At 45.1% G+C, this 25393-nt stretch overlaps 1 protein-coding gene across 13 annotated transcripts in view; it reads right to left on the minus strand.

The window, feature by feature from the left end:
* The window catches only part of TAOK3 (TAO kinase 3), an 82515-nt gene extending 57708 nt beyond the window's left edge, over positions 1-24807 (minus strand). Inside the window, exons 1-3 of one of the 13 annotated variants that reach the window (XM_040577205.1) lie at positions 24719-24787; positions 24448-24517; positions 15151-15347 (exon numbers count right to left, since the gene is read on the minus strand). The gene's annotated coding sequence lies outside the window, so the exon portion shown is untranslated. Of the gene's footprint in view, positions 1-8888; positions 8908-14560; positions 14841-14931; positions 15348-24447; positions 24694-24718 lie in introns of those variants that run through there. The other 12 variants (XM_040577211.1, XM_040577202.1, XM_040577201.1 and 9 more) reach the window with 12 other exon arrangements.
* Positions 24808-25393: the final 586 nt, after the last annotated feature.

Here is a 25393-nt window from a genome sequence, read left to right on the forward strand (position 1 = left end):
TCCCAACATCATCCTAAACATGAATTGGGTTCACTAAGCCCTTGGGATGGGATGACACGTGAAAGAAAAAGCCTCGTCGCTTGCCAAAGCCCTCTCCTATCTCACAGGGTTAGGAACTAATCACTAAGCAATGCGAGTGACAACGCTTGGCCATACCAACAAAAAACAAATGATTTTAACAGGCATGTTTCTCTGCTTCCTGTCCCAAGGCTGCGTTCTCCGTCTGTGCCCGAGGGCGTGGTGCCTGAACCACAGCACTATCAGCAAAAACGCCGGGCGTTTCTCTTCAGCACTGCTGCTCCACTTCTTACTTGGCGAGTTTGTGCCATGGCTGCTCCGGAGTCTCCAGGGATTCTTCATGGCTTTGTCTATTTCTGGAACAAATATACAGACAAGTTTCCTCCGTCTTCTCAGAAGTTCACGTAAGGAAAAGCACAAACACAAACACAGCTCGGTTGTGGCAATAACTTTTGAGGGAAAGCTGTGCCACAGAACTAGCACCCCAGGAGGAACTTTTATATTGCTGGGGTCACCAATCCAAATTCACATCTCTCCTGGTACTTCCATCAGCTCTTTCCTGAAGGTAATTCAACACGAAAAATACCTTTCACTAACACATGCACAAATGTACTTGTCGAAAAAAGCATTTGAGGAAAGGTTGAAAAGGGCTTGCTTTGATCCAGCCCCTCCCTCAATAACTCCACTAAAATACCAAGGCATACAGGTGCTTTCACATCGGGATATACAGAAGGCAGGGAATGTTGCTCCACTTCAGGTGCAGGATAAAATTCATGCTTTTCTCTGAATAAACAGCACTAGAAGAGGCTCCAGGAAGGCTCTGCATTTGTTTTATATTCTTCAGAAAGCAATCATCTGGAGATCAGCTCGGAGAAGAAACTGAGGACATGTCCGACGGTCTGAGACTTACAAGTTAAGAGAAACACACACACAGCACGGTTCACCTCTCTTGCTACACAAACTCATGCATCATACGCAGACTATTTCCAGAAGGGGCAGGACAAAAATGCCACACTGCCTGGGTGAATGGAGGACGAGCACAGGCATTGGAATAGGTGCAGGAGGCTTCTTCCATCAACTTGTTTCTTCTTTGGGACTTCAAGACACTACAGTAGCGGTTTCCACTGCGACTTCATTATGCAACGGGCATGCTAATGTGCACATTCATCCAGATCGGAGGCATCTTGCATCACTAATGCAAGTTTCTGACACCCCCACCCTTCCTGAAACTGCTCCAGACCTCCTGCCAAGCCCTGCATCCGATCACAACCCAGCGCTTTACAGAAACACTGTGGTACGGCCCCGGGAGTTCACACTCCCCAGGCTGAAGTTTAGGCTTCTGGAGCACAGCTTTGCAGCAAGTTAAGCAGTTTTGACTAATTCAGATAAAAACTTACCTTGTAACCTAACTGAATTATATGTCCATCCCTGCCTAATGTTGCTTTGGATACCTCCAGCTTAATTCAGCAAGGCATGAGAAGCACCTAGGACTTTCGGACAGAAATTTATCTGCGTTTTGTGAATCGCTCCGAGCAGCCTCCCTCCCTCCCTCCCCAATATGCCAGCACAGCCGCTCATACTACTCCATACCACTGCATCCATCGAGAAGTGTCAAATTTAGGCAACCTGTTTATCCAAATACAGTGAGTTGTGTACCTCATCCTGAAGCCTATGCACAGTTTTCTCTCCATGAGCAGGTTCCAGCCTGGTTATTGAATGCTCTGGCAGCTCCCCAGTAGTGTTACAGCTGCACCTTGTTTTCCTATAATTAGTATGCAGTTACCACCTTTTTGTTAATTCAATGTACTTAACTAGTAAGCTAAGAAAATAACTGTGTTAATATGTTAGAATATAAGGCTTAAGGATATATTAATTCTTTCAAAGCCACGGAAGACAGAAATCCTGCGTTCTCACACTCAGACTTGAGAAAGAAAGTGAGCAAAGCCCACAGTGAATGGCATCGGCTTTCAGCCTGTGGTACAACCAGGAACGATGAATGGCTCCTAACCAGGCAGGAGAGCACGGTGCAGATTACACGTGCCACCAAAAAAAACAAGAAAAAAACTCAATATATTGTCAACCATATCAATTACGAGTTCCAGAATAAAACTGAAAAAGGCTCAACATCTAGAAGACTGCTGCACTGAAACAAGTGTTTTGCTTTAGCAAACAAAAATTCTGAGTTAACGCTGAAATTACGTCTTACCACATCATGCCGTCATGCCTATTATATAAGAACATACAGCACCTTAAGTCTTAAATTTCGATACCTAGATAACGGGTAGAGCCAGGTCTGTGATTTTAGCCTTAACTCCTATTTTCTTGGGATTAATCAGGTCAAAGCTGGCCCTTAGTGCTGGTTTAATGCAGATTTTTGACCTTTAGCAGCTTTAACTGAAACAAAAAAAAAACTAAATGAGAACTGGAGGGGAAAACCATCTGCATCAGCAGGCACTGGAGTCTGATGTTGAAGCTGAATGTGCCGCAGGTCAGCTCACAACCTTCCCCAGGCCAGCGCGGGCTTGGCTCCAGCCAAAGGAGCCCAGCAGCAGCAGGCAGAGAAGAGGAGCTGTCACCCAGACCGGTGCACGCAGGGAGCCAAGCACCTTGCCTCAACATACCCTCCTTTTGTTTTTATTTTAAGCATTGCAGCCACGAAGTCAAGTTCAACTGACATTACTTCTCATTTTAAATAACCTATGCTTACATTTTTTCTTCCCTTGAAATTCAAAATGCAAGTTTCCGTAGCGCATCCTTACGGGCACACATCTCCCCAGCTGGGTTTCAAACCACCAAGCCTTAATGTTTCAGAACATTAAGCTGCCCTGCTGATCACGTCGGTAGGCTTTTAGCAAGAACAAGGAGTGCATTTGCGCGCTGCCATTCCCAGTAACAGCAAACCCACGTCCCAGAGACACTGAGGATACCGATAAATTATCAGCAAATCTTCAGCTGAATTCTCTGGTCGCTGGGTGACCTGGCAGAAACATCTGAAAACCTCCACAACCTACAGCAGAAAGGCGTTGTGAGGGGAGAGTCGAAAGTTATTAAGTGCCGGCGCAACTTGTACAGGAAGTGCCTAAATCTCAGATTATTTCCTGCCTGCACAGAAGCGAAAGGTGTCAGGATTTGGGAAGGCATCCACAGGGACAAAGGCACGCTGGTAACAGCGTGGCAGCAATGGGACGTCCTGCTGCAGGAGGGAACAGACGAGTTCAGGTCAGAGACATGAATAAATGAGAAAATATTACACAAAGGATATCAAAGAAAATGAATTTGGAAATCTCTGTGTTTCAGCGTAAGCAGTAAGCAAGGAACTGCAGCCCATGCTGGCAGGCACGCGTCCCAGTGCCTGAGCAGCCACAAAATCCAGGCTTCATGGTGAGCACTGCGCAGGGACCATTTAGAGACTGTTGTAAAATATAGTTATTTTTGCTCTAATGATAATTTACCACTGTGAATTGTCACCAAAATAGCCATTTAGTTGGTTGGTATTTTTCAGAAGGCATCTACAGCAACGACAGACGTGGGATTATTAAATTTAACAACAATGCATAGGTTTCGGTCACTTACAGATAACGCTCCCTCATGGCAGAGGTGATGAAATTACGTCAAAACCACAGCCAGGACCATCTCGACTGGCTCAGACTTGAGAAGTCTGAGCAGAACAGAAGCAGAACAGCGACTGATGAAATGCACGTTCTAAAAGCAGGGTCGTTACAGTAGTAGTAATATTTTCAGCTCCTCGCACACACTGCTGAATTTTAAATTACGTGTAACCACAGAGGAAAAAGACCTGGGGGTTGGCGCAGAGCGCTCTACGAAAACATCTGCTCAGTGCACAGAGGCAGTCGAAAAGGCAAATGGAGCATCAGGACGCATGAATACAACGACAGAGCCATGCCAGAAGGACTAATGTCACAGCAGAAAATAAGGAACAAAGATATGGCATCACCCAAATACAGTACCCACATCAGCTACAGGAAGAAAGCAGCAGAAATAAAGCAGGAAAAGACAGTATCAGACGTAGAGGAAGGCATCGACATGAAGGTATGCTGAAAATAAAGCCAGCTTACACAGGAGATAAATATGGGATAATGATGCATTAAACAAAATAGGAAAACAGGAGAGCTGTTCTTCCTTCCGCCCTCTGAGAAGAGCTGGAGCAGTGGAACATAACCAAAAGGTAACAAGCTTCAGCTCAAAACTGCAGCTGCAAAACTAGATAGATGGACATAAAAATGTGGTGTTTTTTTTTAAATACTGAATACAGGAACAAAACCTTCTCAATTAACAAACTCGGTAATTTGTTAATATCGAATGCAAGGCTGACCCGAATTAAAAGCTCAGACAATTACAGTGGAAGACAGAGAACACTTCCACCTCAGTCCTCAAGCAACCTGGGACTGCCCGAGGTATTTATTGCTCCTGATAAGAAGCGATCCTTGCCACATACTGCAGCTCTGTTTCACCTTACTTCAGTGCACTCCAACAACACCCACAGTGACCAATAGATGAAGACAGGAAATAGGTCCAGAGTCTTTTTCCTCATTTCTGTGATAAATTCCTGGGGTGACATCTTTTACTAACTCAAGAAAAGGAAAAACTACTTTTTCCTTCCACAGTTTTATTTTCATCTAGCACACAAGTTCCTTCTGAAGCTCCTTGGAATTGTCCAGCTTATTGCCAGGATACTCTGGGAGTAACAGTTATTCCCTGAAGTTTGGTCACTGTGGATAATACACCAAAATACCTCAAAATATGGAACAAGGGCATGGCGTGTGACCCAGCAACCCTGGGATGCTGCAGCTCAGTACTGGTCCTTACCGGTCCCCCCCCAGCAAACAGCTGCCTGTGACCATCGTCAATGCTAAAACCTCGAAATCGAAACCTTGAATGCTTGAAATCTTACCACTTGCATCCCAGAGCCTCGCTGCAGCGTGCCAGGTTCCTCCTCTCTCGATAAGGGCACACAGCAAGGTCCCCAAGCCCACAGACCACATCGTGCCCTGCCGTCCTCGTGTGTTAAAGGGCAGCAGGGGGAGTAGCTGCAGCTTGGGGATTTCAAGAGGCACGTCCAGGCATTGCTTGACCACTTAAAGCTTTGTTTATTTGGATGATTTGGATATTTAGAAGGACTTGCTGCAAGTTAGCATTACTGTGTGCGCAGGGCCTCAGTTACACACTTGTTCATATCCTCTGCTGTAACAAGGCTTTCTCTGTGAGGGGAACTAAAAGAGACCAAGAGCACCAGATACGGCTGGGCATTGTTACATATCTCTACACTAAAGAGCTTGATTTCGACAGAACCCCCCCCATTTTCTACTCAGAAATCCTCCACTACGCTTTTCTGCAAACCCTGGCTTGGCAGCAGCAGCACACAAAGCGATTTGTGAAGGCTGCAGTGTATCTACAGTATCGGAGCAATCTTAAATCTCCTGCCATTAAGGCATTAAACTTTTCTAGGAAACCAAGATGGTCTTTTCCGCTGAATAAAGCATCTAAAGCTCATTCATTGATACGATCTTGATACCCTACTTGTTACCTTTTTAACCAGGCAAAAAAAAGCCTAAATGGAGATTAAATAATACATGAGGTTTTTATCTAAAGCTTAACTGCTCCAAGTAAAGCTTTCATCACTAGCATCTCCTCTGCCAGAAGTATTTTCCCCTGCAGGCAACGTTGTTGGACTTAAATCAGGAAAAGTCATTCACTTCTGTCAGTCTGTTCCAGTTCTGCTTTCTACGAAGACAGAACAAAGTCATTTTCCTATCATGAGCGCTGATTAAAAGCTTTTATTTTACCACTTTTCATTTGGCTCTCTGTTCACATAACCTAATAATGACCCACAAAGCCAGACCTTAACCTAAGTTATCGATAACTTAGTCTGATTTCAGCTATTTGAGATGCAGGGATCTTCTAAGACATCCACCAAAGCACATCCTTCACAAGATTAAGATAAATCTTCAGAAACAATCCAATCTTTTCCACCCTGGGAGATTTTTGCAATCACTTAGGCAACCTTTCCTACCTTGCTATTACAGGGTCCCTTCCGCTTAACATTTTACCATTAATAATTCAGACTTTGGGGAAGAAAGTCCATGCTGGGGAGGATCAACAGGGACAGGAGGGGTTTATGGCTTTTTTGGTTTTAACATACATCTGTTAAGCATGTTTTCAATACATGAAAGCCATCTACTGATGAAGAATATCACACAACCTTACCACAGCAGCAGAAGCACTGAATGTGCCCACCAGGCACAGGTTTGTGCTGCCTGACGGTGGTCTGAGTTGCGCTGAAGGCACTAATTTGTGCAGGCAGAGGTCAGTGTTGATGAGAAAACACTCATTTTAGGCTGCATAACAGGCTTATGCACAAGAAAGATTCTTGTTTTCCCAGAGAAAGGTTCTCTGCACTTCACCTTTGAGAGAATAAAAATCCTATTTGGTTTTGCAGGTGAGAAATGGAACTGTTATGCCTGATGGGGAACATTTTCACGATGACTTTACCAAGCTTACCCAGACTCACGCCACAGAAATGCACTTTTTTTGGAGGGGTTTACACTTAACAATGCCGTTCCTTTCTTTTTTGTACTGGAACTGTTTTTAAGCATTGACAAGGAAGTTCACGTGAAGGGCTCTACACACACGCCTGCCAATTCAGCGTGCTGAGCACAGTCCATCTCTAAAAAGCCCAATCAACGGGATATTTTTAAAGAGAGAGAACAGACACAAAGTTACCCAACTCAACCACTTGTGTGCCTTTTTCCTCCCTACTCCCTGAAGCAAAACTCCTGCCTGCCTCCCTCTGCCAACTTCAGAAAGCTTCCCTCTTTACGACATGTTCTGTTTGAGAGCCTTAAACATTAATTAAGCCCAACAGTCTTCAGAGATGTTAGCACAGCTATAAAAAGGTTCCTGAATGGAGTGGCTACGGAAGGAACTGGCATCTGATCAAATTTTTAAGAGTTACGCTGCCTGCTTTATGAATAAATGAAGGAATTATCGATTTCTGAAAGTCTCCAGCACTGTTTTAGCTCTTGGTGCCTCATCTACATATTAATAGCCCTATTTTGTGGATTCAGTATCCAAGGCATTGTGAACCTACGGGGATACCAGCAGCAAAAGTACGAAAGAATCCAATTCCATACCTTAGCCAAGAGATTATACTTCTTCGGGCAAGTTTTTCTATGTATTTGGGAAAAAACCAAAAGCTGAATACAGTTTCAAAGTTGAAAATTAGGAAAAAAAGATGGGGAAGGTTTCTCAGACCTAGTGAGGACTAAAACTGGAGCCACTCCGTGCTGACAGCAGGGTGAAAATGAAACCTCAGAGCAGAAACACACTTCCAGGGTAGTGCTACTGATCAGAAACGGGACAAAGCAACTTTCACAGAGGTTTCACGTAAGGATCCTCATTTAAAAGAGACAAACAGTAACGGTGTGTAATCATTAACATCACCCCCAAGATACCTTTGAGTCCCCACCACTCAATTTACGGAGGCTCCGGGAACTGCCAGAATGAGTCCGAGAGCAGGTAGCATCTGCTGCTTCCACGATGAGTCACGGTCAGAAATTCCCCCCTATTTTCTAGGAACCAGTTAGGCAGCCAAGGACCGGAGCAGCGATCCCAGCGCGCACACACCCACGCCAATCACCAGAAGTATCTTCTATCAATAAATGCACGTTATATTTGACATGCTGCAGGTTTAATAGGAGATTACAATTAGAAAAATTCCTTTGGGAAAATATTTGTCGAGTTTAGTTTGCGTGCAGCATAAATTTTGGCACAATACATTAAGGACAGAAGAGACTGCAAGAAAGAAACTCATTTAAATAAATTAATTTGTGGACATTCTGAGGGAGGAAAGTAAATGTCCAGGAGAACTTCAATGCCCCACAGCACTTGCTTGTGTCAAGTGTTGCATTATTGATTATATAATCTCCTGCCAAGCCTGTCCCTCCCCAAACTTCGAATAATCTCAGCTCACCGCCCCCAGCTCCACGCTTACATGAAGCTAGGACAGTCCAAACACCCTTTCACCTTCCGATTTCTCCCAAGTACTACACTGGAAACGCCTCATTTTCCATACGCCCTCCTTGCCCTCCCCAGCCTGCAGAGCATCCTGGTGGCACTTCACATCTGACAGCGAGATCCCACACCGCAGGCACCATCCTTTTCCTCCCCTCCGATGCCCAACAGGACCCCAAAAACCTCTCCAAGGACAAATTTAGAGCAGCAGCCGCCTCCAGGCTGGCCTCGGGAACAAGCCCCCATCTGCTCTCAGCTTAAAAGCGCCCCAGGTACGCTCACCTCCCTTACTTCCCTAACAGACTGTCACCACCTCACACGTTTCTACGGAACGAGGGTTGCGATGCACAAAACCTAAGTTCACCTGGGTTCCAGGTCTGAGACCGGTCAGTCAGAACCATGCAGGTTTTAGAAGCTCAAATTACTGGATGACCTTCTAATGAAGGAATGCAACTTCACCATCAATGGAGAATTAATTTCGACTCACAGATACTAAGCAGCCAAGTCCTTTGCTAGCCATGAATTCAAGACCAAGTCAAACTTTTGTGAAGTTATTTTGTATGGTTGTGACCATTACAACATTTTCGCTCTGTGGTCAATTCCACAGCTGCAAGGAACAAAGCAGTTGTACAGCTGCGAGGAAGCAGGGAGGCCATCAGACTTCCACGAGGATTCATGCACTCTCGGAGCACTGGTTGTGTTCGTCAAGCTAAGATACATTTTTGGTTGTCTTCTAATCTGATAATGAGAACTCAAACATTTGTGTGCAAGGAGCAAACTAATAACGCTTCCAGGTAAGCCCTTGGGCTGCTCTAATTACCGAGCTGTAGTAGTCTCACCTTCAGAGAGTACAAGATAGCCTTCTTGAGTTACCAGGACTCCGATAAAAATCCATCAGGACAAAGGAGAAATTCCACCTCACTTTTGAGCACCTCAAAGTTACATCCTCACCTGTCAATGGAGGGAACTTGTGTTTATTTACATCCACCACCACCAAGGAAATCCAGCAACGCCCCAACCCATCCAGCTGAACTACACGGAAGGACGGCTGCTTACAGAAGACAAGATGGGTTCACCCAGAATTAATTTCTGGGCTCACACGTGCACCCTGTACGACCGCGGCACAGCAGTTAGCTCTCCCAAGCCAGGATGCTCCCTGTAAGATGGGAACATATTTCCCCTCCCTCATTACCTGCAGTACTTGTATATCTATGAACCTTTCTGAGCAGGAGCTAAAAATGCACATTTCTAAATAGCTTAGCTAAATGCAGCCCTACAGCTGGATAGTTTTTAATGCTGATGTCATAAATTAGCAGTAGCACATCAACAAGGACAAAGATAAGTACTAACAGTGTTTGGCTGTTGACGAGTGCTTAATTAGGCCAGCAGCAGCACAGCAATGCTAAGTATAAGAGCAAGTTCAAAAAAGTAACTAGAAACTTGCACTCCATTATAAAAGCTGCTTATTCTGAAATCAACACAACAAGTAAACGTTATCTATGGTGACAGAGCTGCCTGCAACACACGTGCCTTCCCTCCGTACCCACAGAACCCCCTTGCCAGCATCAGATGCAGCCTAACAGGACTTTCTTTAGCTGTTGCATTTTCCTTAAAAGATCTCTGATCAGGGGATTTTCAGAAATCACTTGATTTAAAGCAGCTGCAGTCCTGTCCAAACCTTTTCAGTAAATGAGGGGTTTGTGCCAGACCACTACAACTGCTAGCAGCAAAGGCACAGACCTGCGCCGCCGCGACCCACGGCTGGTTTCAGTTCTGACAGAGACATCAATTACGGCAGCGCTTCTTCCAGGTGTCGCATGCAGAGCAGCATTCATTCAATCCCGAAGCAGATCAAAGAAGTGTCAACACAGGACATCAATATACCCAATGTCTTCTTTCTGGCTGCAGTCAGTATTACCATAGGTGAGATGAAGATACAAAATCTGAATATTATAACACTGCTACCTCTGTAAATCCACTCAAATCCCAGGTCCCTCCTGCTTTCCAAAAACCCAAATCCAAATTCTCTGAAGCAACAGGATAGTGCATTGGATGGGGAAGGGGGTAGCAGCCTGGGCATGCAAAGGCAAAAGCCCACCCCAGCATATTTTAAGTTACACTAAAGGAGAAAAAAAAAAAAAAGAACAAACACGGACTTGTTAAACAGATTTCTGGGAGCCTGAAGAAAAGCTAGCAGGTAGCTGTTACAGGAAGCACACTCAGCAAGAAGGCCATCACGTGTCTGTGTTTCACCTTTCTAGTGAAGTGACAACTGTGCATAAAAACTGTGCTAACACAAGAAGTGTGCATCATGGAAACGCAATTATATATATGTATTATGTGAAGTCTGCCTGCAACAATACCTTAGTTTCCTCTTTAGAAAGAATAAAGCTGGTCTTGTAAGTAGCTTAGCTCCTTTTACAGAGAGGAGTACACCACCCGTGTTCCCCTCACTTAGGAGAAGAGAACTGATTTTCCACAACTGACAAGGTTTAGGACTCAGAAGCATCTCCAAGCGTCAAGGACTGCTGGGCACGTGATGCCAGGCACCACCACGAGTTCCACCTGGAGAACATCTGCGGGATACGTGCAATGCCCTGGTAGCCTCAATTTTCAGTCGGCAGTGTTCTCAAGGCACAGCATCCCTGAGGTGCCCTTACAGGATGCAGTAAGAGCTCAGCTGTTTTCCATTCGGCACAGAGCACCCGTAAGTCCAGGCTAAATTGCTGAATTTCTAACGGGCATTAATAATCTCATATTGCAGCTCTACATTTACCTACTGTGGATGAAAGGAGGATCCAAAGGTACCTGTGCTGGTGTTAGATCAATACGCAGATTTACACTGGTCTTTTGCACAGAGTGTGATTTAACAATGCTGCTATACACATGCAGAACACAAACAAAGTGATTCTTAAAAAAGCAACTTGCATAAATCTTTGGCTTTAAATCCCACCAGCTCTCAGCACTGTGCATCATTCACTCCTCTGCTCAACAGCTGAGAACAAGCGCTGACTTTTTAAACCATTGTTTCAAAACCATCCCACGTGCATTTCTGGTATCTCAGTGCCACTCAGGGAGACCAGACCACTTCCACGGCACGTAAAGAACAGCCCTGCAGGCAATTATCCCACAGCCTGCCACGTGCACACCTGCTAACCAGCTACTACACTGTAAATACAACCAGTGAAGTTTTTATGCCAGCAGAGCGTGAAATAGGCAGGATCAAGCTTAAAGTTAATGCACGAGCCGAGCAGAGGAAGCCCCACCTCTACACGAGAGCAGAACCCCTGGAGCATTTTGTCATCAGCGATGGGCCAATACCCTCAAAGCACTAAGGGAAGTACAAGCAGTAAGCCTGTTCCATGTCCGAGCCATTCAGATATTTAACTATTTATTTCATTTCTATCATTGCAGCAAGTCTGCAGCCCTTTCAGTCACGAGTTCGACCCAAAGGCAAAAGGACCCAAGTGCAGCCCTCCGAGCACCCGCGCTGAGAGCATCCCAACGCCTCTATCAGCCACCGCCAGAAGAGGCCGGCCTCACTGAGAGCACGCGATAAGCCAACAGCCAAAACAAACACAAAATGCCCTGTGGATCTCAAAGAGCAACAGGTCCGCTGCTAAACAAACCTGACGGATGTTACAGGCTACGCAGAAACCAGCGTCCTTCACAGGGCTGTCCTACCTTCCCCAACGGGGACAGGGAGCACACGCACTGTAAGGGCAAGGAACAGGACAACCAGCACAGAGCGCTGCACCAAATTCAATCCAAGCACATTTTTGACAGCCAATCAAAACACAACGACTAAAATTAATTGCAAGCCAGCAGCGTTCTGATGCTCAGAAACCATTAAAATATAATCCACAGCAAAATCCTATCTGTTTTCTTGCATGCAGTTGTCCTTGGAAGTTTTGGGGGTTTGGGATGCGTGCTTAAGTCAGTCCCAACAAAAACAGCAGAGCTTCTGATTACCTGCTATAGCTACACACCCCAGCAAACATGGATTCAAGATTTCCATTTGAATCACCAGTTTCTTGATTCAATTCCGTAAATGCATTATTTGGCACGTAATTTAGGAGGGAGGATAAAACATTAAAGCTGAAAACGGTGCCCTGATTACTATACAAAGGTTCCAGAAAAGCTACAAGGAGTTTAGCCACCATTATACATACACCTCTGCCTTTACTTCCCAGAAATGTCATTTACCTCCTGTACTTCCATTCAGAGTTGACTTATGCAACCAAAAACTAAAAGCATTTACCATTTGCCTTTCTTACTCAGACACCAGAGATCTCAACGCTGCTTCTTAAGCAAAAAAGAAGTGAAAGAACCATCACAAACAGGTAGCCAGGGCACTACCATGAGCTCAGTGAATGAGCTGGTCTTGACGGAAAAGAAAAAGATAGCAAGAGCAGCAGATCCTTCAAGATCAACATGAAAGGAGATGTTGTTGTAACAGAGGGCAAAACTCATACCCAGGATACACCCATTCTGTTGACAGAGGAAACCATGCTCTGATTAGAAGCCTTCAGACATTCCCAGCCAATCTGAGTCAGCATGAGACAGTTTAAAGCTGTATAAAAATCATTTCAGAACACTTGGTTTGAAAGTAAATGGCAACAGAAACTACTTGGTGCCCCAATAGGGATGCGTTCTCCCGTCATGTCAGCACCACGCTGCGTACCAAAGGTTACCGGGAGCCATCACTACCTCTGCTCCTCGGCTTCCAAAATTATTGCAGGATACCCTCCCTGCATGCAGAAAGCTTCTCATCTATTCTGACTATGGCTGTTTTGTAGCTGTTGTGACAGGGCAGCAGACAGAGGCAGTGTAAATGATGCTTATTAGCCTTTGTGATGAGAGCTGATGGTCTCACAGCTATTCCTCACGGAGGGCAGCAGCACGATCCCCGCCGGTAGCAGCCTAGCTGCAGACCAAGGGCCAGCCAGGATCCTAGCATCCCCCTTGTTCAGAGAACTTGGTGTTATTACCAAGGCATTTTAAGACCAGCAACCCTGAAACAAAGTGGTTAGAACATCATCTTCCACCTGTGTTCTGACAGCACACAGAGTTTTCAGAGGGCGGATATTTTAGGCCAGTACAGTCAAACAGACTGATCCCGGGCAGGAAAGCTCACCCACTGTGGCAAAAGCAACATAGGAAGGGTGAATTTATTCATACAGTATGCTGAACAGCCTAAAATGGAAACATCCCATGTGTCTTTTTTCAGGCCAGGATGAGCAACCAAAAAGAATCACTACCACAGCGAGTGACTGGAAAATACACTGATGGAAACTGATGGTATCTTCTGCTTTCCTTCCTCCCCATGAAAAAGTCCTTGCAACCACACTGTTGCATGTTTTTGCAAGAAGGAAGCAAAATCAGATCCACTATTTTTACTTTTTTCCTTCAATGAAGCTTCTGTGTTTTTCCAACTACAGAGGCTGACCTGTAAGGTCTCATCTTTCCTCGCAGCCCCTACTGTGCTCGTGTCCTTTAGCTACAGATGTACAACTGCAAAAAATCACCAACCGATAGAAATATTTGCAAAATGCATCGCACCCAGTCCTGCAGCACTGGAGGTTTATAAAGACTTAAAGGTCTAATGAATAAAACTGGGGTGAAGAAGTCATTGGCTTAGTGCATTTTGCTATAAAAAAAAAAATCTCCAAAACAACAAACTGAGAGCTTCATTTACCAAACAGTCTGATAAAGAGATTCACGTTCACAATGAGATAGCCAGCAGCTAAAAATAACCAGCCAGCTGCAATTCCCACCTTATGTGGCTAGGCAGAAGTGCTTCGTTCTCCCCCTCCCCTGGCACACACACGCTCACTTCCTTCTTCATTGCAACACCAGAAGCTGAACTGGATGCTACCAAGCCACAAAGGCCTGCCCAGAATTTAAAGTTACGCCCCAGTAATTACATAAAATAAGCTCTTCGTACAAATGGTTCGAAAATCAATTTACTCCAGTATTGCTTTTAATTCCAGAATATTTTGACTGGTCACAGAACAGAAAAGCAGTTTTAATTTCTGAGGCTTGCTCCCTCCCCTTGGATGTCTCATTAAGAAAACAACAAAACAGAAAATAACCAAAGCACATTCATTTAGCTTGCTGCTCTGCCAATACAGGGATCAAACTCTCCTGAACGTGCAACCTTTTCAAGAGCACATAATGTTTTACATGTATTTGGTCTTCGCATTTTGTTCATGAAACATGAAGAGGGAGGATAGCAAGTGAGGGAGTGAAAAACCAGAATAAACCTAGGATAATGCAAAAGTAAAATTCAGTTGTGCAGGAGACATGCCACTCTCAAAAGGAGGTCTTAGATAGCACAGTAGAAGTATAAAACAAGTAAAAGCTCTCCAAAATCTTTGCCGACTTCTGGCAAAAAGGCAACACGCTCCTCTGCCCTCTCAACAAAGATGCAGCGCATTTACCTTTATGAACAGAAAAATCCCTCCACGTTGTGCAGCTTACCCCGAGAAGAGGAGACAGAAGAACTCACCTGTAACAGCTACTGACCCGGTACCCTGACACCGACAAGCAGACCCTACAGCCCACCTCGGTCCAGGGGTGGCTCTGTGTGACAGAGCTCAGCACCCACACGTGGCTGAACGCCATTCATCAGCCTCGAAATAACCACCCAAGGGCAAAGCCTGGGTTTAAATACCTATTTTGTTTTATTTTAAACCAACTCGGTGTGAGCTTTGCAACAGTTTTCTTAAATTATCCTGGGCGGGGGGTAGATTCAGCCCCGCATCCCCCCTGTGGACTAACAGCACCAGCGAACACTTGCGGCTGGGTGACGTTAGCAGTCAGCACTAGGAAGTTCCTTCTGCCAGGCAGACAAGTCGAGAACAATAACTACATGCTTACCATCCCACCAGCTCCTACATGGCTTTTCAGGTGCAGGAACACAAAAATCTCAAGGGAGATCATCCAGATGCTTGGCCTTCAACCCAATTTTGCAGGAGTCCTTAATTTACAAACGGCGACATGAATTAAGCCGTCCTTTTTGTTTAAGGCAACTGGGAAGACAGAGATCATAAATACGAAAGTTCTTCCACTTCCTCTCTATGCACCCTCGAGACTCACCCACAGCTTCACTGACAACAGCTGCAAACGCCCTGTGGAAGGGGAGGCCCTGCCTCCAGGAGCCCAGCAGCCTTCAGAGGAGAGGTTTCACGCTGCACGCAGCCGCCGCAAGTTCCCTGGAAGGCTCCGAGAGCCAGGTGGGCTGAGCAGTGCTCAGAAAGGTTTCTGTTGTGCTGTACTGCTTACTAAGCATCTACCTAAAATAAAGGAAAAACAGCAAGGAAACTGTCCTCATTTGTATAAATAAAACAAACAGTCTATTTGAAGAAGATTAATATGTATTGGTGCTTCCTTTCCTAATTTTAGGCTGTTGGTTGTGCACTCCAAGTAATTCTCACCCTTCAAGAACATGTAGGGCTGAATATTTAGAAATAACTTCACCTGTCACACAATTTCCATCACATCGTGTCAGGCCCCAACATTTTAGAAAGCCATCGTATACCTGAAGCATGAAATAAAACTGTGTTTGGCAACACCCATTTGCTTTCTTGTCATCACCTTCCAGTCAGCATTGCCAGTGCTCACAAGACAAGCATTCTGCTGTGGTCTTTCCCTACTTTTTACAGCAGGGATATTTTTCTATGTAGGCTATAAAGCAATAAACAACTAACACACAACATAACACATCAGACTCTCAAGAGAGCCTTTCCTTGTTTATATTCCAAATCCGAGCATAAAATCCTTTCTAAAAATGCAGATTCAAGTAATATGTAAACCTCCAAACTTGGTCTTCCGTAGAAAAAGCTCCAGAAAACGAGGTAAAGCACGAGCAAAAGGAAGGCGAGCGATTTCTGACTCAAGTCTTCCAGTGCAGTTTGCAGCACAACAAACGGAAAGCGAAACTGCCCAATTTACTCAGCAAGTCAAACTGAACAGTGGCATGGGGCTTTTTCTGTTTGTTTGCTTTTCAAGAGATCACTGCCAGCCTAATTCTGCAGCACTGCCCCTGCAGCAGGGCAAGTTTCAGCCTTCCAGCCCTGTCCTCTCTCCATGCCCAGACAAGGACCTGCTGCACAGCACGGTCATCCCACGGTGGCAGCAGCTTCTTGATCCACATCAAGCTCCTAACACCACGTTTGTGCCAACATGACTCAGTGGGAGAAAGGAGAGGCTGCAGCAACAGCTGGTTTTTCATCAGCACCGAGAGTGGCTTGAAATTCATATTAACTTGTAGTCCTACTGTTTAAAATTCACAGTTTGATGCTCCCCAAATCTGGATCCTTAGCTCCTGGAGCCTTGTGTTTCAGTAGGAACCTGACTTCATATTTTAATCAATACATTTCAAGTCTGTCAAGTCACAGAAAACAGTTTACACACATAATCGTGAAGAGATGAAGCCCCGAAGACAAACACAAATAAGGTTGGATTTAGGCCTCAACTTTCTTGCCTTCAAGACTATGGCACTATTGAATTTTTAGAAAGTTATTAAATTTTAATAAGATACAATTGTTAATAGCTGACACGATGATTTCATTTTGGAGAAAAAAAAAAAGGGTATCTGGTCTTTCCTAAAATAGGTTTTCTCCTTCTCCTGCATAGTTGCTTATTACAATGCTTGCCAGAAGGGGTAAGATCCTGGCAGATATTTTATAAACAGTCTATCAAATAAATTAAAAACTACAACTGGATCATCCATACAAAAGTGTCACAGGTTGTCAGAATACAACCTCAGCCTGAAGGTTGCCAAATCTTAAGAGGTTTTTATATTTGCTTTACAACTTTTAATATTGATTACTAAGAGTTCTGTTGCCTGACATTTCTATGTTTTGTTCAATTTACAAAGTGAAAATGCTGCAAATTAAGAGTTAGGCAGATACTAAGCTAAGTTTCAGCTGAATATATAGGACTTCTTTTGGCAAGAAGGCACTAAGGGCTCACTAGTGGCAGAATAAGCAATCATTGCTATGTCAGGCTGCCAAAATTCACTTAGGCTACGGCCTGACCTGCATGCAAATCCAGCCGTGAAACAGAAATGAAGAGCTCAGGGCGGACTCGAACATAAACGCGTGTGCTTCGGTCCTGCTCCAAACCACCGCAGCACTCTGGTGTTGCAGCAGCCTGCACCTACCCAGGGTAATTGAGGGTGAAGCCAGGAGCAGCTACTATCATCACTTCGGCTATTAAGACTCCTTAATGAATGGTCTGACAATAACCCAGGTGGAACCAGTTCTCTCCTTGCGAGGGCTTTAGCCATAATAAGCCCCTTGCACATTCCTGCAGCATTTTCCAGAGATCTCACAGTATGAGGCTACTGACTGCGCTCTCACAGCCTTGTGAGGCAAGTATTAGTCAATCTTTTTTTTTTTCCCCCTCCATTTAAATACAGATAAAAAAAAACAGAGGCAGAAATCTAGCAAATGACTTCCCTGTGGATACGCAGCTGACGAGTGGCATTCAGAATCCAGACCTTCCGGATTCCAGCCCTGTCATCAGCGAAAAGGCCATCATTAAGAAGAAAGAAATTAGTCTGGTCTTATAAATAGCATTTGAATACAAGCCTTCCTAAAAGATTTGCAGGCAGTTGACCTTAAACACCAGCAGAGCTGCACAGGCACGGACCGGCTGGCGCAGACCTGGGCCCGGTCCCTCCAACTCCCGGCATGTTGGACATCGCTCTCATACGGCCACCTCCACCTGGCTTGGGCTCAGCACATCAACAAGCAATAAAACTGCTGAAAAATATAATGTGTTCTTCCAAAATCACCCTGTGGACAGGAAAAAGGGACAACAAACAAGCTTTAGCCAGCGACTTTCTTCCTGCTGTGCTCTGAGGTGCCAAGGAATCGATGCCTGACAGAAACCTCACCTCAGCGCACACCTGCGAACCCTGAACGGGAAATGGATGACAACACCTGAAATTTGGAGCACCCATCTGAGGTAATATTTGGTCATCCTTTAGGATTTGAACTGCTCCTACTGTATATCACACATTCACTTCTTGTATTAATACAACACTACAAAGAATAAGGGCCTTTTCTGGACTACAACTTCTATCACCCGCAGCAGGTCTGATTCCTCGACTGTATTTCTCACGCACGATACTAAGCCCAATGATGATTCTGCAACTAAAAAAGCCTCTAAACACTGCTTCCATACAAGTCTAACCTGATTTGGAATCCTGATTTGGAATTTGGAATTACTTTTGGGGAAAACAACCCTGAAATACCAAGTTGAAAATTGCAAAAGCAGAGTTAAATTAAAGTAAAAATAAGACATTGTGTTGTAAAACAAACAAAATCATTCCAGTAGTTACTCATTTTTCCTAAATTTAGGTAACTACCACCTCCTACCCACCTGGGCCACCATCAAGCCCTGAACACACGAGAACAGGAGCTCTTGCTCTATGGGAAAAAAACAAAAATAAAAAGCTTGGCATCTCCTGTGGGGATCCTGTCACCGAGAAAGCCACACACAAATTCACACAAGCAATTATGAGAAAAAACTGCCCAAGCAGAACAACAAGCTGGAACGTTTTTTGTTTCTATTCCTCACTTTAGGAGGAAAATGTGGTTACAAGCAGGAGAAACATAAAACCCTCCTATTTGGCTGTCTGCAACGCAGGTGAACACAAAATTTCTGAGAAAATGAAAACACACGCCTCTAACACTTCAGCTACAGGCTCAACTCTCTTAATGCAAAAGCAGAAGAGTCCAAACTCACTGAGTTCTCCACAGGATGACAAAACTCATTGCATTAGTATGCATTAAAGCATCGCCTGAGTGTGGCAAAGTGGATGAGACCTGACTCTTAACAGAGACTGTTTCCATCCCAGCTCACATTTAGGTCTCAATTATCTTATCTGCTCTGCCACTCGCATACTTTCCAGATAAGAAATGTTTCCCCCCCCTCTTTTGAAAGAAGCTTAGAGTTCAAATTGAAACCCCAACTAACATTAAGATCAAAAATGTTACAAATTAAAATTTGAGGCAATACTTTTTAAAAATACTCTACGTACAGGTTAAAACTGGGAACCAGAGTTAGTCGACGTGCTATGCAAGTTTTAATAAAAGCAGTATGTTCTGCAAGCGAAGAGGGAATATTTTCTTGATTTGAGTTTATGCACATGGTTTAGGTCACCGATCAGTTCATCTGAAGTTGAGAAACTACTTAAGCGTTGGGAGGGGAAAAAAGCCTGTTTTCCTTTTCCAATCTATGACTAAGAATGAGGCAAGCAAAGGGAGGATCTAAGATCCTGAAGGCGATGGTAACAAGAGGTCATTAGTTAATTCCCTCAACTATAGATAATACTTCCTTTTACTAAATAAGATCAGTTTTTAAATGATGTCAAACCTTCCCCCCCTCATGGTTACAACATACTGAAACTTCTTCTGAACGAGTCAAAATAAGTAAATGCACAAGAAATAAAAGCAGTACAAATTTGCCATAATGTCTGTTTTAACCAGTACTTCAATGTTTACGAGTTAGAGTTAAGTTTTTCTTTTGGGAAAAAAAAATAAACACAAACAACATTCTAAAGTTCCTGTTTATTGCTCAAATCATTTTTGAAAAAGCTTAATGTACTCTTAGGACCGACTATTTATTATCATCTATATTACTACAGCACCTGTGAGCTCCAGTAACACTGTAGTAAGAGCTACAAAGCCACAGCAGAAGTTCTGCCTGCTTTGAAGAGATTATAATCACCTGAAAGATGAATAGTTAAGAAATGCAGGAGAGCACCAGGAAACACACGACTGGAATTTACGATCTCTCCATCTGCACTTTCGTTCACTTTCCCTTGTGCACTGGAAGAATCAAGGTGTGCATTTACTCCCACCACCCACCGTGCTGAAAAAAAACAAACCTCCCTAAGTCATGAGAAGACCAAACAAAAACCAAGAACACCAGAAGGAAGATGCTTTGGCTACTGCGACAGGAAGAAAACCATATCTTTACACGTTCTTAACACCTCTACTCCCCACATAAGACACACCAGATTTCAGTTTTTAAGGTGCAAAAGAACAAGACTGAACTGTAAGAAGATAAACACCCCCTGGACAGCTAGAAGGCTGGGTGAACTGTCAGGGCAATACAATTCAAGGCTGGTTTAGTCTCAAAAAAACAATTGCTTCTCTTAATGAGACACCCATTGAATTCATACATTTGCTGCAGTGCAACAGCAACAAACCCAAGTTTTGTAAGAACGCTGTTTTCATTTAAAGGAATTATTTGAAAATTTACCACTACAACACAGTGCATCCAATACAAACCGGCAGCCTGACTTGTTTACAAAGCATTCTGCCCAGCGTTAGACTAAAAATCCAAACTTTTTGCTGTGTAATAAATCAAATCAGTGCTCTGCGTCTAACATTTTTCAGCAGTACCATATGCTACGTACTCCCATATGTTCCATTACAAGGAAGAAAAACATCATCTCAACATGAATCATCAGTGACTATATTCTTGTAAATCTGGCTTAAACACTTAAAATGTGCAAGGGCCACCCTAAATAAATCTGCTCAGTTTTATGCCAGCATCTCTGCAACAAAATCTCAGATCACTAACTTGAAATGAAGGGGAAAAGAGGTTTAACGTGGAAACTGAGCACAATATTTGCATCTCTACAGAGGCAGACTCACCATGCACAAAATTTGGCAAGCGTTCATCAATTCCAATCTAATAAGGACATCCTGCTCATAAAATGGTGATAGTATCTGGTAGTCATAACACCTTTCATCCCAAACTGTTTAACATACACGAAAACACGCACACTACACATGAGATTCATTCCCCCCAGCGCTAAAAAACAGTTACTCTGGGCCATAGCATCTGCCACACACAGTAATGCTGGAGAGCAGTTTGCAAGAAAAGTAAAAACCAAACCAATGTAGGTAGGCAGCACAGAGTTTCCTAGACTGGAATTTATCCAGGATCATGGGGTTAACGTCTCCACTCTTACAGGGACAATTTCTTAGACTAAATACAAACAGCTTGCTCTCCCTTCCCAAAGACAGTACAACCAGCAGCACAAAAGCTGCTTGTACTGAAGCAGAGCCACGAAGGTCTGAAACTATAGCACATCAAGGTCACCCTTTGCCCTTCTTTGAGGAATTACTCTGTCTCCCCTCAGTATCACAATTAACAAGTAACAGCAGTAGGGGGTGCAACTCCAGGCGAGTTCACTACTCATGAGGAAGTGCTGCTGCTGGAGATTAGTTCGTCTGATTCAGATGGGCTCTCTAACTTTGCCCAATTAACCCCATGATCCAGCTGTGCCTAATTATATGACCGTTCAGAAAGACTGATTGAAATTAATACACCAGACAAACTGTGAGAATGTCCTTATTTGAAAGCCTCCTGTAGCTAAGTAGTGAGGCATGCAACTGCGCGTTCCCACATAACTATTGGTTTCATTAAATTTGAAATAAACCAGAGTCCATTTTGACCTAATATTCAGGGTGGGGAAAAAAAAATAGTAATTACATCAACATCAAGCTATTACCTGTTCAAGGGAATAAGTGCTTACTTCATTAACAACTCCGACAAACTTGTTTTGTAAGCTCCCTATATTAAATTTGAAATTTCCCCGTCTCTACAAATCAAACTAACAATTTCTTACACAAGGGGAAAGTCTAGTAAGGCAACACAAACACCAGGATAACTGTATACAAACTTGAAAACTTCCAAACTGCTCAAATCAAACGCATTCTTTTGCCATCCTCAGCATGAACAGGCTTAGCCAAGACAAAATAATTCAAAAATCTCTTTGAATTCAATCAATTTCTTTTAAATACTAGCAGTAATCTTTTTTTAAATCTGAGAGCAAAAGCTACTGATCTTTACAAACATGTAGTAAAAAATAAAGATCCTCGTATAGTTTGACACTATAAGTACACACCATGTCAGAAGCATTATTCCTTAATGCTGGGAATTGGGGCTTCACAAAAATTCAACAGAAGCTGCCATGGTATTGCAAATAACAAGGAGAGCGCTCGGATTTCCAACATCCTTCAGTAACCCAGGAGATGGACGACCACACCCAATTAATTTACTTTAATTTCTATTTCAACTTTCCTCCTCATTAATTAGGAGCTGAGGTTCACGGAGATTACAGCTCCTGCCACGCAATACCGATGATGATTTTAAGCAGCGCACACCATACAGTCGAGTTTCATGTGCTGTAACGCAGCCACAGCAGATCAAAATGAGCAAGTCCGAGTGCCTGCTACCTGTGAACTAGGTAAAGAGGTTACACAGTGCAACAGATTTCCCTTTTATTCACTCAAAATACCTACGGAGCTGTAGATTAATCAGATCAGTACTTTCTAAAGAAAGCTTCACCCGATAAATTAAAACAAACCTACCACAGTGATTCCAGAGAACGATAACGAGACAGCGTCAGGAAAACTCACTGAGCTACCCTTGGAAGAGCTAACGAACAAGCAGGCACAACGCAATTGCATAATGTTTATTACACAGCACCAAGCCAAAGGCAATCAAATCATTCTGGTTGAATCAATGGTCTTCAAATAAGGAAGTAGTTTGAAAATAATAAGCATAAAATAAAACACTCTTTTTTGGCTTACTACTTTTTTCTTCCTGTTGTGTAAAAGCACAGCTATTAAAAAAGCTGAGCAAGTGCCGGATTCTGTTTCTGCTCCAAGCCCCCCCCCCCCAATCCCCCTGCTTTGTGCAGGGAACTTCCCAGGCATCGCTACCCTTCCCCTCCCCTGCCACAGGGGGTTCCTGAAGAGCCCGTGTTAGCCCAGCAAGCTCCAAACTAGCTGCAAATTGACAGGGTTTGCTCTCCCAGGGACGGCAGCTGATTAATCAGAAGAGACAGAGCCCAGTTCTGTTGAGAGACCACTTCACCATGCAACACACTATGAAAAATAAATTTAGCAACAAAAGCCTGCTGAGAAAAGGTCGATATTTAGAACACACATAAGCAGAAATATCTCATCATAAAAAGTTTTGACTAGCAAGGTTTCTTTCAAAAACTTAATTAACAAAGGTAACAAATTGAGAGGGAAGTACCTACAGGGAATCACTCTAACACACACACAAAAGAATGAGTTTACCATCTGCAAACCCTCATATTGGGTAGGAAAGATGGAAACGGCCTAGCTGAAGTTCTCCCTCAAATCAGATGCTAGAGGAAGTTATCTGATGAGCTCTATGATAAGATGTACGATTCGTTATTGGGTAAATAAGAAATGTTGATTTGACAAAACCTGAGAAAACATACATTAATAGTTATGAACAGGTTGCAGCCTCATTGAAGGTCCAGAAAGCATTAAGTTGTCAGGTACGCGTTAACGTTAAAGTTTGTGAAGAGGTATTTACATTTAAAACACTCCCTGTACTGTTTCAATACTCCTTGAGAACTTTGAATTAGGCAGCTACCAGAAATTATACAGTTTTGAAGACAAAAAAAAAGAGAAGAGCGAGCACGGTATTATTTCTCTATATCGACAATCTCTTACACGACAGAAAAGCAACCCACGTACTCTAGTGTATCTTCTACCTGATTCATTAAACTAACAACCAGTAGTGAAATAAACTATGTGATTGTAAGCACTGTAGAATTCACAGACATCAACACTTTGCTTAAAATAAGTAAGCAGACCTTGGGGAACAGATTGGAGCCCCCATATATGAGTACTGTAAATGACAGTGGGGTGTCATACCCCTGCTGAGCTCTCACCCAGTTAACTCCTAATCACCCCGTGCTACCTAACAGCTCCTGAGGACGAGATAAGGAGCGTGTGCCCCACCATGGGCCCCCAACCCTGCGCCCTGACGTCTTGCTGCCCAGCTCGCTACCCCGCAAGGTGGGCAACGCGACCTGAAACCCTCTTGGGTTTGGACGTGGGTCCGTGGCACCGCTGGGGTAAGTCCTGCTGCCCGTGCACAGCAGGAAGCCCGACCAGCACCACCTGTCTGGCTGTTTCCAAACAAACATGGCAGCTGCCCCGGCGCTCGGCGCACCCACAGCACCACGCTCGCCCGCGGAGCCCAACGGCGTGGCTGCGGGGAGCGCGGCCAGCGCTGGGCCGGGCGCACCTGCACGCTGCCGGGCGGCACGGGACGGGAACGAGCTCTGGGTCTGCGGAGAAAAAGAAGTAGTGGAGGAAATGGGGATGCAAAAAAGTGACAAGGAGAGGGGGAAATGAAGTGGTGGAGGAGATGGGGACATGGAAAAGTGACAGGAGAGGGGGGCGGGGGAGGCGGGGACAGGGGAGAGGGGGAAAAAGTGGTACAGGAGATGGGGACGGGGGAGATGCGGACACGCACGGGACGTGGGGACAGGGGACACAGGGACAGGGGGACACGGAATGAAATTGGGGGGCTCACCACTTGCCCGCCGGCCTCCTCCTTCCTCCTTCCCAGGCGGGCCCACGGGCTGCTCGAGGACATCCGGCACCTACAAGACACCCCTGTCACGACCATGTCGCGACCACGACAACACCCCCCGCCCCCAAAAAAACTCCCCGGGACCACCCTCACGGGGAGAGGGGAGGAGGGAACCGGCGCCCCCCTCTCCCTCCCGGGGGACCCGGGGCGCCCCGAACCCCCCTCCCCGGGTCCCTGCGGCTCCCGGCGGCCGGGCCCCGCCGCCGCTCACCCGGTGCCGGCCTGCGGGGGGGGGGGCGGCCCGGCCCCGCCGCTTCCTGCCACGGCCCCGCCGCCGCCCGGGGCGCGGCTGCCTCCGCTCGCTCGGCGCTCGGCTGCGCGGCCTGGCGGCTCGGGGTGGGGGGGTACGGGGAGGAGGTGGAGCCGGGGCAGCGATGAGGAGGGGTCGGGGCTCGATTGGGGCGGGCTGCGATGGGCTGGGGGCGATCGGTGAGCGACTGGGCGGGCTGAGAGGGCCGGGGTCTGTCCTCGCGCTACGAAAGCCCGACCCCCGGTGAGAGAGTCAGAGAGTTACTAAAGTTGGAAAACACTTTTGGGTTCATCTGGTCCAACCATCCCTCTACCACCAATGTCACCTGCTAAACCGTGTCCCCAAGCACCACGTCCCACCTTTCCCTGAACACCCCCAGGGACGGTGACGCCACCACCTCCCTGGGCATCCCGTCCCAACGCCTGACTGCTCTTTCTGAGAAGAAATGTCTCCTCATTTCCAGCCTGAACCTCCCCTGGCACAACTTGAGGCCACTCCCTCCAGTCCTATCACCGGTTACCTGCGAGAAGAGGCCGACCCCCAGCTCCCCACACCTTCCTCTCAGGCAGTTGCAGAGAGCAGTGAGGTCTCTCCTGAGCCTCCTCTTCTCCAGACCAAACACCCCCAGTTCCCTCA

Source organism: Cygnus olor, chromosome 17 (assembly GCF_009769625.2).
Source record: "Cygnus olor isolate bCygOlo1 chromosome 17, bCygOlo1.pri.v2, whole genome shotgun sequence".
Taxonomy (NCBI): domain Eukaryota; kingdom Metazoa; phylum Chordata; class Aves; order Anseriformes; family Anatidae; genus Cygnus; species Cygnus olor.